Below are 12,984 nucleotides of genomic sequence, written 5' to 3' on the forward strand. Positions count from 1 at the left end.
TGTTGGATACCTATACCAATAGGTTTCATATTTCATGATTGGCAAGGGAAAGTCCAAATATGCTCTGCTTTGATATCACAAAGATCCCATATTTCCTAGAGAACAAGAGGTGTGTAAAGTGTTTCAATGTTGATGACCTTATTTCAATTTTGGTGGATGATCCAACAGTTTAACCTGGATCATGCCATGTTTTCAATTTTCAGTTATAGAATAGAGAAAGAAGTCTGTCCAAACTGCTTAATCTTGGCAGACAACTAGTTCAGGTAGAGAAGAAAAGGCTCCCAACAGCTTAATCTGGGACCTTGGAAGAGATAAGGGTAGAAGTAGATAGAAAAAGCAAAAGAAAAAAGCCAAAGAAAAGAAAAGGCAAGTAAGGGTCTGCAAGTCCAAGTGCACCCTCCAAGAAGAAATAAAAATGCTAGGCAAGTAGCTGGGTAAGTAGTTGGGGTTGCAGAAAGGTTATCCCTACCATTGCAGAGATGGTAACTGTGGGTATCAAAGCAAAGTCAATTAATTGACAAAGGTGTTCTTCTTCATCAAATTGCAGCAGGAAGCATGACTAATTTCCCTCATTCCCCTCCAATTTCATTTCTAACATTCCCCCATCAGCTAAGATTCATGGAAAAGACTAAGGTTTCATGGTGGTTCTTAATCTTTAGAAGCCACATTTCTTGTCTAAAAATCTTTTCATTTTGATCTACTCTTAAAACCAAGTTTGTTTCACATAAACTTAAATGGTTTCCCCTCCACTTACCCTCTCATCCATACTAACTCTAATTCTACTATATAAATCCCTTATATCACCTTTTTCCCTAATATTACTAACACCATGGTGTATAAACCCCAAGCATTATATAAATACCCATCCCCTTGGCATTATAGCCAATAAGTCTTGAGTCAGGGATCGAATGACACCTGGTCATGTTGATGAACCTAAGCCAAGTACCTCTACCCCTTCATGAGCTAATTCCTTCATTTTGACCCCTTTTGCACATAAAAACCCCTAAAAACCCTAATTTCTACCCCTCACCACCCGCTTCAAATGGCCAAAAATCATGAAAAAACCCACTTTTCTCTTTATGCTAAGTCTAAAGGGCGGAGCTATTTTCAAACAAAACGTGAAAACCCACTTTTACATAGTCTCCGCCTCGCGCAAATTCCCAGAAAAAACATTATTTTAACCCTCCCCTTCCCCGTACTTGGTTGTCACTCTGCTTGTCCCGACAACCGTCCGATCAAATACCTCCCGCTCCAACGGCCCTGATCGCGTCGGAGTCCTTCCGACGTCCGAAATTAAGCGCGCTATCTCCCTGTCACGTCAGTGTTCCGATCACCGTCCGATTTGGCTCCTCCAGATCTGACGGCCACCATAGCGTCGGAGCTCATCCGATGCCCGAAGGTTACCTCCCGACGGCCGTATAAAGGTTACGTCACGCTGTATCCACGCGTCGGCTCCACAATCCGTCGGAGGTACTACTGCTGCAAACCGCCATCGTACCGTAAGCGGTGCGATATCAAACCGCCGCGGTTTCTGGTTTTGCCGTTCCCGCCTACTTGACCTCAGCAACCCGTCATCGCCCGTCACCCCAGGTACGCCGTCTTGTCATTTCCTTGCCCAGCCATTGGTCCACCTGTCCTGCCATCTCACTCCCCAGTGGACCAACCAGACCCCGCCACCTGGCCCGATGACGTCCTGCTGACGTCATCGGCACGACCCCACCCCATGACGTCATGATGACGTCAGCACGAATTCGCGCCAAAATCACCAAAAAGTCTATTTGGCCGAAAATTCGTGTTTTTTTTTGCCATTTTGAGCGCATTCATCGTTGTTTATCCTGCATGCATAATTACGACCAAACCTGCACCAGCCGCGGAAAAGTGTTTCCTGACCGCCAGAACGTCCATCTCTTCAGCGCCAGCAAGCTCTAACCAGTCCAAATCTACAGGTATTCCTCATTTGAGCTCTGAAACTCCATTTTCACTGCATTTCGCGTATCAATAAGTAACAGACCTTAAGACCCGAAATTCACCTTTAAATGCCACTGAATTGACATTTAGACTGAACCAGAGCCGTCACTACACTTCTGTCGAACCACTGTGGGTAATTTGAAAGAAAACTGTCGCTGGTTCGCGCAATCGTGAACCTTCACCTGCAGGAAACAAATCCACCATGAAAAAAAGCATACTCTGAGCATTCTCCACCCACCTAATCACTCAAAGGCAGTATTTCAACTGCTGCAGCCTAGCTTTACCTTCACCCTTCACTCATAAAACCATCATTCCTGCAAAGAAACTTTGTCGGTGTTACTCTGCATAGTAACAGCAGTCTTCAAAGAGAACCACATCCAAGAAGAGTCATGGATCCCCCTGTAGCTCCTATAGCCCTCAATGTAGCTCCCCTGAATGCCCCTAATAGAAACATTGGACACAAGAGCATTAGCAGACCTGGACTACAAGATATCAGAGGAAATGTTGAGCAAAAGCAGGTTCCATTTACAAATCCTAAATGAAATAAAGATCAAACATGAAGGGGGACAGACATCCTGGGAATTTGGGATTCATTTCTCCCAATATTCAAGCTTCCTCAGGTTAATCAATTCCCTGAGCTTATCCACTTAGTTGCTGACTACTATGATGCATCCCAGAGGGCAGTGCTGGACTCTTCAGGCTCAATTCTTTCCTCATTACCCCTGAAGCCATCAGGAGATGTTGCAGTTCAAGACAGATCAAAAGTTGGTCCCTCTATCATTAGCTGATTTAATAGTACAGGGAGCCAGGATAACAGAGGCACAAATCACAAAGCTTAATCAGATTTTCATCAAAGCTGATACTGTGCAAACTCCTCCCATCCAATTTGCCTACCTCAACCAGTTGGGCTTGGACCTTGTTGACATGATCAGTCCCATCTTGGGATATGATTCAGTGGAGTATGTGGATGAAACTGTTCTACAAATATGCTTATGTTTTCCCCAGGAAGGAAACCAATCTACTATGATTATGCCACATACATATCAGATAAGATGCATGAGCAGTTGATGAATCTGTCAAGAGAAAGGGTATTTAAATACACCTCTTACCTATATCATCTGCTCCTATACTTCCAGCATGATAAGTTCTCCTTCCCAAAGAAGAGAGAAGATGCACAGGGCAATCTGAGATCAGTAGTGTATTGGACATCCGTTTTTCACATAGTAAGCTTTCTCCATACACCTACTGCGAATTTATTGATCTTTTCATCCATCCAGCCTTGACTCTACTGTTGGGTTCACCTCCTCCCAGATTGACAGACGAAATGCAAAGACTCCTGCATTTATCAAAAGCATACAGTATTGGGGATTGGTATTTCTACCAACACCACACCGTTATCAGACTATATGGGTGTGAGTTGCCCCCATTTAAACTACCTAAATTTGTGCCTATGAGGCTACTTGCCTTGGAATACTTCAGGCAGTTTGGTTATGTGGATATGCTCCACTTTTCAGGAAAAGGTAAGAAGGCACAGTTAAAAGTCAGAAATCAACTTGGCCATTTCCTTCTCAATGAAAGGGATGAAGGGTGGAGAGAGGCAGATAGAATACTTGGGTGCCTTGGTCTCAAATACAGCTTCATATGGAAACCCTATGACCCCAACAACTTCATTACAATGAGGAGGCTCAAATACAAATTATCTGCTTATGGTCATTATAGCCTTCCTCACTTAGAAAAATATGCTAACCAAAGCAAGTGGAGAAGAGGAACTTTAGAAGAAAATGTGACCCAAGAAGAGCTTAATCAAAGAGCTCTAAGAAACCTCAAGAAGATGGCTGACCTTGAGTTTATTCACAGGTCACCTCACTGCCAAGCACACAAACTGGAGCAGCAGCGTCCTCCTCAACTGCCCAACATCAAGCTACAAGAACTGGTGAAAACATCTCAGAAAAAGGTAAGGCAAAGAGATGGAGCAGGAACAGCAGGAACAGCAACAAAAACAACAGCAGCAAGCAAAGGGCTGCAGCAAGGGCAGCAAGAAGAATCAGAACAGCAAGAGCGACAACATCAAGAAGAACAAAGGCAGGAGCAGTCTGCCCAGCAAAAGGAAACAGTGGAGACTCCTCAGACCACTGAAAGAACGGTGCCTACAAGACAAGACACTACCTTTGATGCCTCGGTCCTCCAAACCCCTCAAAAGGAGGATACATTTGTCTTTAGAAAAAGGGACAGAGAAACTCCCCTGACATCCTCTATAAACCAGGGAGAGAAAAGGCAGAGACTAAATGATTTTCCAGAGGAGGATATAGCAATAAGAGAGGCATTGGGCATGGGCCCACCCAGCAGAGAAGCTTCAGCAAGTTCCTTCCAGCAGGAACAGGACAGGACCATGGGAGGGGAGGTCAGCTCCTCCAGCCAGCAGAAAGAAGGACAAGTAAGCATCAAGCAGCAATTTATAGACATCAAGAGGAGGAGTGATCCTATCAAAGTACAACTGTACAATCACCTGCTAAACATGGCTCCTTCCAATCAGCAGAGACTTATGTCTGCTTTTGATGTAAGTGAAGGCAAAATGATAATGAGTCACTTTATGCCTACGGCACTCCAGCCACAATCCACTGCTGACTATCTTAGGACTAACCTAGAGGTCCTCGCCAAGGACATACACCCTATGGACAAAATTGAGCTGCATAAGCAAACTGGCGAAATGGTGTATGCTTCATTGGCTGACAAGACTTTGGAGAATTATAAATTAACAAGCAGTCTGAATGCCACAGCTTCCCAGCTAGAACTGGAGAGGGCCTCTTCTCAGGCCAAAGACAACAGGATAAAATCCCTGGAGGAAATCATTGTAGAAATTGGGCACAATCCCAATGACATCAAAGGGATACAAGAGATCCTGAAACTTAGAGATGCTGACATGGCTGCACTAAGAAGAAGGTCAAAATTTCAGCCACTATCCATCCACAGACTGATGAGATAGCAAAGCAAAGCATGAGCAGGATTCTACTACCCTGCTAGTTTCCATTTACAAAGAACTTGTGAAGGCACAAGAAAAATTGGGGCAATATGAAGCTACACAAGCAGCTCTACAAGCATCATTAAAACAAGCACAAGAAGGGCAGACATCTCAGCCCCCTCCTCAAGTCATCAATCTTGAGGAGACTGTTCCTACTACTGTGCCTCCACCTCAGCAGGCTGAACAAACAGCCACATCTACTTCAGCAGCACCCATCAGCACAGATCAGAGCCTAGATATGCAGAAGCTAAAGAATGAAATACAAATTTTGGAAGCCCAGATGACAGAGCTGAATGAAACTAAGGAAAAGCTGGCCAAGGTAAATGAAAGGCATGATAAGACAAAAAGAGAGGTGGGAGAAAAGGCCAGGAAATCAAGGCCCTTAAAGACAGGATCAAGGAGCTTGAGAATGAGCTCAAGCTAGATAAAATCATATCTGAGATCAGAGCAATGATATGGTCCAATATTGGTCAATCCATCAACAACCAATGGCCATATATCGAGACAATCCATGAGCAACTAGAGCTCATCCCAAAGGCACAGAAGGAAATCCGAACATCAAGGGCCTTATTAGGAAATATGCCTGAAGTTGCTACAAGAATGATCAATGTGCTTAACCACAAAACAAGTTCTCAGTTAGCCACCATTGGAATCACAAATAGAACTGAGACCATTCAAATGATCAAGAGGGTTCTTACTCTTAGAAATCTGGTGCAGACATTGGACAGAAGAACCCAGGATATGCAGACAGAGGTAAATAAGTTCATGGAGAAATTTCAGGTGTTGCAGAGTAGAGGACTCCCTAGCTTACTGAACAGCGGAGGGAAATTATTCACCCATGAACAGTATGCTAAAAGAGTAAATGTTTTTGCCTCAGCACAGGTCAATGAGAAGGCCAGCACTTCAGAAGACACAGGGCCTATTACAGGACAGATTTTCTATAGTAAGATAGAAAATCTACTTTTTATAATGAATGAAATTAATCACTTGTTTGATGTAGCCCCAAATTTTTTCAAATATACAGAAGCTGAAGAGACAATGGAGGCCATCCTCAAGCATCAGCTCCCTACACAGGAATGGTGGACAGATGCAATACACAGAATTTTGTAATCAGTAAGGCATTCACCAAATTTCTGTTTTATTACAAATTTTTATAAAAAGCACAGTTCAGCAAAGTCAGCATGCAGCATAAATCAAAGCTGAGCCAACTCAGCGGATGTAGCGGCCAACAAAGCAGAAAAAGAAAACCACAGCTGGCAAACCCGAGAATGCACTGCGCAGCCAAAAGTAAATGCGTATTTCCAGAATTAAAACAGAGTAATGCAACCGACTCAGTGACTCTCAAAAGTCAAAACAATCCTCTGACAGACATAAAGGGCATTTACGCTGCATTTAAAATTGTAATAACTCCTTGCCTACTTTCTGAACGTAATAATGAAGATATTTTCTCTCTCAGATGACTCAATGCCTGAGATATTTTGTATACAAATTTCTATAAAGTCCCCTTCGCATAAGATTGCAAAGGTTGTTGTTGATTTCTCCTGAAGAAGTTCTTATGCTGTAATCCTTTTCAGAAGTTAATAGAGCAAAGCAATGGAATTTCTCGGATTTCTGAGGTGTTGGATGCGTTCTGGTGTCTGTTGATAACTACTGGATCCCTGTGTATTTCATCATACAATAAGTCTCTGTATCTCTCTCTGTTAATTAGTTGTTTTGTTAAAATCCATATATGTTATCTGTTTTCAATACTAAGCAACAAGGAAAAAGAATAGCTTTCAGGATTTATTCATTGAGTAACCTGAGTTCAATCTGCGTTGTTTATCAATGTTTTCTTCAGCTGTAATCTAGTTAAGTGTAATTCTTAAATGCTGCACTTTCAGAATACATCTATCACAGTGACCTTTGTCACAGGAATTCAAAGTTTTGCTCCTGTGCAGTGTGCTCACCTTCACCCACCAGTTCAATAGGAAATTCTTAATTGCTTTCTGTTGAATCGACATACATCACCATTTGATCTAGTTTGTCTGTTTAAAATACACAATAGGCCCTGCAGTTAGAACAACACCAAACCAGCGTATCAGATCATTTCACAACTCCAGACTCCATTGCCCAATGGTATTATACTATCTAAACACTGCCTCATAAGACCTGAAAGAAATCCTTCAACCAAAACATAAACCAAAACCTGAGCATAATAGCTAGCCTAAAACACCATCATAACAGAGACAAATCATAAAGAGAGAGCCCTCTCTGGTTGCAGTTAGGCTAGGAACTGTAACCCAAAGATTGGTTAGTGGTTACCCCGGCCGTATTCCCTTGGGAGTCATAGGGAACAACCTGGGTGTTAACATAATTGGCGACTCCGCTGGGGACTTCTTAGGATTTTTCAATTACTATCTGTTTTCCAAAGCTACCATCAAACCTGAAACCAGCCAAGAGGCCTTAGAACTGTTTCTGCATCACATTAACAGCTTTAAGGAGGAGCTTGTTTGGGAAATCTTCGTCTCAGCTTTGAGAATATATAGCCATTCCAAAATCTTCATCCGGTCCTTGCAAATATAAAAACTTCCTACAAAATCCCAAAAAACAGGTTGGAAGCTGGCTCCTAAGAAAAATCCACGGCATACTAGGGCAAATCCTGACCCTAATCCACCCATCATTGTTGATAATCCAAATACCATCCAAAGAAACATCCGGAGACAGCAAAAGCAGGAGGAGCCTGCTGATGCAAATATAAGTTCGGATCATCCCAGCCTCATTCCCACTCCTTGCAAAGTTCTTTTCCGGTCCACCCCTAGTTCCCCTAGTTCACCATCAACATCGCAAAGTCCTCCTCTCACATCTTCATCCACTGCACATACTCCTTTAACCAGTCTCCCACTAGCTACTCATCCCATTAACCCTGTTATACCAGTGATCCCTGCTGTCCCGTTTGTTCCTATTAACCCTCTAAACCTCATAAATATGGCTAACAGGTATGCACCTCTGCAGATACCAGCTAATGCTGCGGCTTTACCTCAAGATTATCAAAGCAAAATCTCATATTTTGACTCAAATGGCTCTTTAACAGCTATCCAGCATGCAAGAAGATGCAAGACCACTTTGAGACCTATGAAATAGATGATGACACTGTCAGAATGAGAATTTTTGTTCAAAGCTTAACTGGGGATGTTAGAACTTGGTTCAGATCCCTCAATGCAAACTCCATTACAACTCCTGATCAGCTTTATGAAGCTTTTACTGACAGATGGGAGAAGAAGAAAGATCCTCTCCACGTACTTGGTGAATATGACACTATTAAGAGAGGCCCCAGGAGACAGTTTTGGAATATTGTGCTAGGTTTAACAATGTATATAATGCTATCCCACAGAACTTAAGGCCTCCTCCTGATTTAGCCCTGTATAAATTCCCTGATGGTTTTGACCCTGATATGGCCTATCAGTTGAAGGAAAGAGATCCTCCAACCCTTGAAGAAGCTCAAAGGGTTGCTGTCACAGTGGAAGCTAACCTAATTGCCAAAAGAAACAGGGCAAAGTTGGAGAAAAGGACTGCCTTCAAAGAAGAACCCTCGGGCTTTGATCAAAAGCTGGATGCAATACTAAATAGCATGAAGAGATTGGGTGAGAGAGTGGAATCGGTTGAAAGAAAGTCATCATGGGAAGCACCACAAAACAACCCTCCTAGAAATCCGAATTTTAGGAGAACCCAAAACCAAAACATTGGTAGGACAAGTGCTGACCAAGACATTAGACCCCCTTTCCAAGAAAATTATGCAGAAACTTCAACATCAACTGAACCCAATGAAGACCCTGAGATTAATCTAATGGGTCTAGATGGTAAAAGCCAGGTTTTCTTAACACAAGAGGATCATGAGGATGATGAAATCAAAATATTCCAAACTAAATCAGGAGAATCCTTTGATTTTAAACAAGGATATGATAGTGCTGTCTATGAAGTTCATAAACAGTACAAGCTAAGGAGTAGGACTGTAAATGTAAATCAGCCTGAAAAGATAAAAGATAAACAGCAGTCTAAAGGAACCATAGTCACAGAACCTAATGACAAAACAAACTTGCCTACAGAAGAAGTAGTGGTTGAAGAGGTCACCACACTTTTGTCACCACTACATCGGCCTATGGCAACGTCGTCCTCTCACCCTGATTTAGATATTACCCCTCCAGACATGAGTAAAAGGGGCAGGTCTCAAAGTCAAGATGAAAACCAACAAGAAGATTTAATGAGCAAAGAAAGGGCTGCTATCCATAACTCCAAAACCCAAGCTGATAAACCTTTTGACCTAGGCACAGAGATTGGCAAGCTAAAGATAGCAATTCCCCTCTCAGAACTAGCTAAGCATGACATCTATAAACAACAGATTAAGAAATCCCTTCAACTCACTAATAGCAAAGATGATGTAAATGTGTTAGATGACACTCCGGAATTACTGTTTGGCCCAGAGGTAGATGGAAAAACAGCAGTTACAGGGATATTACCTTTTTATGTCAGCTTGCATATTCATGACAAAATTCTGCATAACGCGATGTTTGACTCAGGTGCCTCTCATAACCTCATGCCAAAAGCAGTCATGGAAAGATTGAATTTGGATATAACAAGACCATACAAGGACCTGTTTTCCTTTGACTCCAGCCAAGTCAAGTGTTTAGGTCTAATAAAAGATTTATGTGTGTCTCTGGTTCAATACCCCAACAAAACCATTCTAATGGATGTTGTAGTCGCTGATATCCCACCTAAATATGGGATGCTGTTATCAAGATCATGGGGAGCCAAACTCCAAGGCTCCCTGCAATTAGATATGTCATATGCCACCATCTCTGTCTTTGGGCAACCAAAGAGACTCTACAGAGAAACACTCATGAAATACATGGTCAGCAGTGAGGAAAAGCCTCAAAACTTTCCTGTATATGCTGTCCATTCAGACATAGATTCGTTCATTCTCTTCAATGACAGCGCAAGCCTCTCAAACAATGACATTAGGACCGAAACACTCATGCAAGAAAAAAACATTAATCAAGGAAGTACCACCCATAAAATATTGATCAGTCAAGCACTGGACACGACCCCTCCTCTAGTTGTCAAAGATTTTCAATCCAGTGATGAAACTGTCCTAGAACACAAGCCAAAGAAGAAACCCCAACTCCTGCTTACATTGCCATCCCATGAACAGATCTTTAAATCTCCTGTCAAGCAAGATATCCTGTGGGTCTTAGAATTTGATGGCTCAGTCAACAAGTTAGGGGCAGGAGCTGGAGTTTGGATACATAACAAAGAGAAAACCCATGCAGAAGGCAGAGCTTGTAGGTTAAACTTTAGATGCACTAATAACATGGCAGAGTATGAAGCTCTGTTACTAGGTCTCAAGCTAGTAAAAGCATTACAAGCTCCTACGGTTTCGATCATGGGAGACTCTGATCTAGTGATTCAACAAGTGAAAGGAAGTTTTGTCACCAATGACAAAAGGTTGAGGTCTTACAGGTCTGCTGTAATTGAAATATTGGACACTTTCTCTGAGTTCCTTATCACAAAAATTTCAAGGGGCCACAATCTTCATGCACACAGTTTGGCAACATTTTCCAGCACTTTCAAATTTCCACTGGAAACCAACAACTGTTTCACAGCCGAGGTCAAGTACAGACCTTCCATTCCAAACAATGTTAAAGAATGGCAAGTATTTGAGGATGATATGCAAATAAACAATTTTCTAACCTTACAACAAGAGTTTGCAGGATTAAATATTGACACTGAATCAGCAAGTCAATCACAAATACTTGAGACAGCAAGTCAATCACAAATACTGTTTCAACAAATGGTTCATCCAATATCACCTAGAACAGCAAAACAATTACTGAATCCAACCATCTTCAACAACGAAAACATTCAGCAAATTCACCAAATTGACTGTGAAGAGGTGACCAGCGCTGAAGCTGAAATCATACAACTCAAAGACAATTTCCTTCCAACAGGCCTTACCCCGCTAGAGGACATTTTTGATTCAAATGACATCCCTAGGAAGCCAAAAATGCAGCCATTAAATGCTGCCATTGAAGAATGCAATATTGGTACCATTCACAAGCCCAAAATAATAAAACTGTCTGCTTCTTTGCCCCCTGATCAAAAACCCAAGTACATTGACCTCTTTAAAGAGTTCCAAGATGTCTTTGCATGGGGCTATGAGGACCTAAAGTCCTATGATACTTCTGTCATTCAGCATACCATTCCCCTCAAGCCTAATCAAAAACCATTCAAGCAGAAGTTGAGAAGGATCAATCCTATACTCCTTCCTTCCATTGAAAAGGAATTGCAAAAAATGTTCAAAGCTGGCATCATAGCACCAATCAGATTCTCTGAATGGATTTCCAACTTAGTCCCTACAAGAAAAAAGACTGGTGAGATTAGACTTTGTGTAGACTTAAGGAATCTAAATCAAGTATCACTCAAAGATAACTACCCTTTACCCAAAATGGATCACATTCTCCAAAGAGTGGTGGGGGCTTCAAGGATGTCATTGCTTGATGGATTCTCAGGCTTTAATCAAATCCTAGTACACCCTGATGATCAAGACAAAACTGCATTTACAACCCCATGGGGAACTTTCAAATATGTAAAAATGCCCTTTGGATTGAAAAATGCAGGGGCAACATTTCAAAGAGCAATGGATATTGCTTTTGCAAAAGAGATTCATGACTTCCTAGTCATTTACTTAGATGATCTTACACCCTTTTCAAAATCTGACCAAGAACATCTGAAACATTTGAGACAGATTTTCCTAACATGCAGGAAATATGGTATTTCCTTAAATCCCAAGAAGTCATTATTTGGCTTGGAAGAAGGTAAACTCTTAGGACACATTATTTCAAAAGATGGCATAAGAATTGATCCAGATAGGATACAAGCTATCCTACAAATGCCCCACCCAAGGAATGTCAAAGAGTTGCAGGGATTCTTAGGAAAAATCAATTTTTTGAGAAGGTTTATCCCAAACTTAGCAGAACTAATCAGATTATTAAACAACATGCTAAAAAAGGATTCAAAAGTAAAGTGGACTGTTGAAGCAAAACAAGCCTTTGAAGGTATAAAATTGGCCTTGACTCAAACCCCAGTGTTAACCAATCCTCAGTTTGACAGAGACTTTATCATTTTCTCTTTTGCCTCCCAGCACACTATTGCTGCTGTTTTATTACAGAAAGATGACCAGGGGAATGAGAAGCCTATTGCCTTCTTCAGCAGGGCTCTTAGAGATGCCCCTCTAAAATATCAAATTATGGAGAAACAAGCCTATGCTTTGGTCAAAGCCATTAAAGACTTTAGGATTTACATCCTTTATTCCCATGTTGTGGCTTATGTACCAAATCCTATTGTCAAAGACATTCTCACCCAAGAAAAATTAGAGGGCAGAAGAGGAAAATGGATTGCCAACATACTAGAATTTGACATTGAAATAAAACCTACAAAGCTAATAAAAGGGCAAGGCTTGGCCAAATTAATGACAGAATCAAATTTCCAGCCCTAGATATCAATCAGCTGGACAGTGAAACAGAGCTGGCGACTCCAAAGATCAATGTAGCCTTTGAACAATCTCCTTGGTACTCTGATATCTGTTATGTGTTACAAAACCTGTGTGCTCCCCCAGGACTGTCCAGAACTAAGTGTAGATTCTTAAAAATGAAAACATCAAGATTTTGTGTGATGGATGGAAATCTGCTTTGGAAAAACCATGAAGGAATATTGCTGCACTGTTTAATGGAAAATGAAACTAACAATATCATGCAGGAGTTTCATGCAGGACACTGTGGTGGACACTTGTACTGGAAGTCCACTGTGGATAAAATACTAAGGGCAGGATATTACTGGCCCACCATGTTCTCAGATGTTAAGAGATTCACCACCTCATGTCATCAATGTCAAGTATTTGAGGGCAAAAGACAGTTGCTGCCACTCCCCTTAAGACCTATTGCAACAGAGAGACCTTTCCAACAATG

This window comes from Pinus tabuliformis, chromosome 3_2, assembly GCF_031772625.1.
Source record: "Pinus tabuliformis cultivar Carrire ecotype Pingquan chromosome 3_2, CPIR1, whole genome shotgun sequence".
Lineage (NCBI taxonomy): Eukaryota > Viridiplantae > Streptophyta > Pinopsida > Pinales > Pinaceae > Pinus > Pinus tabuliformis.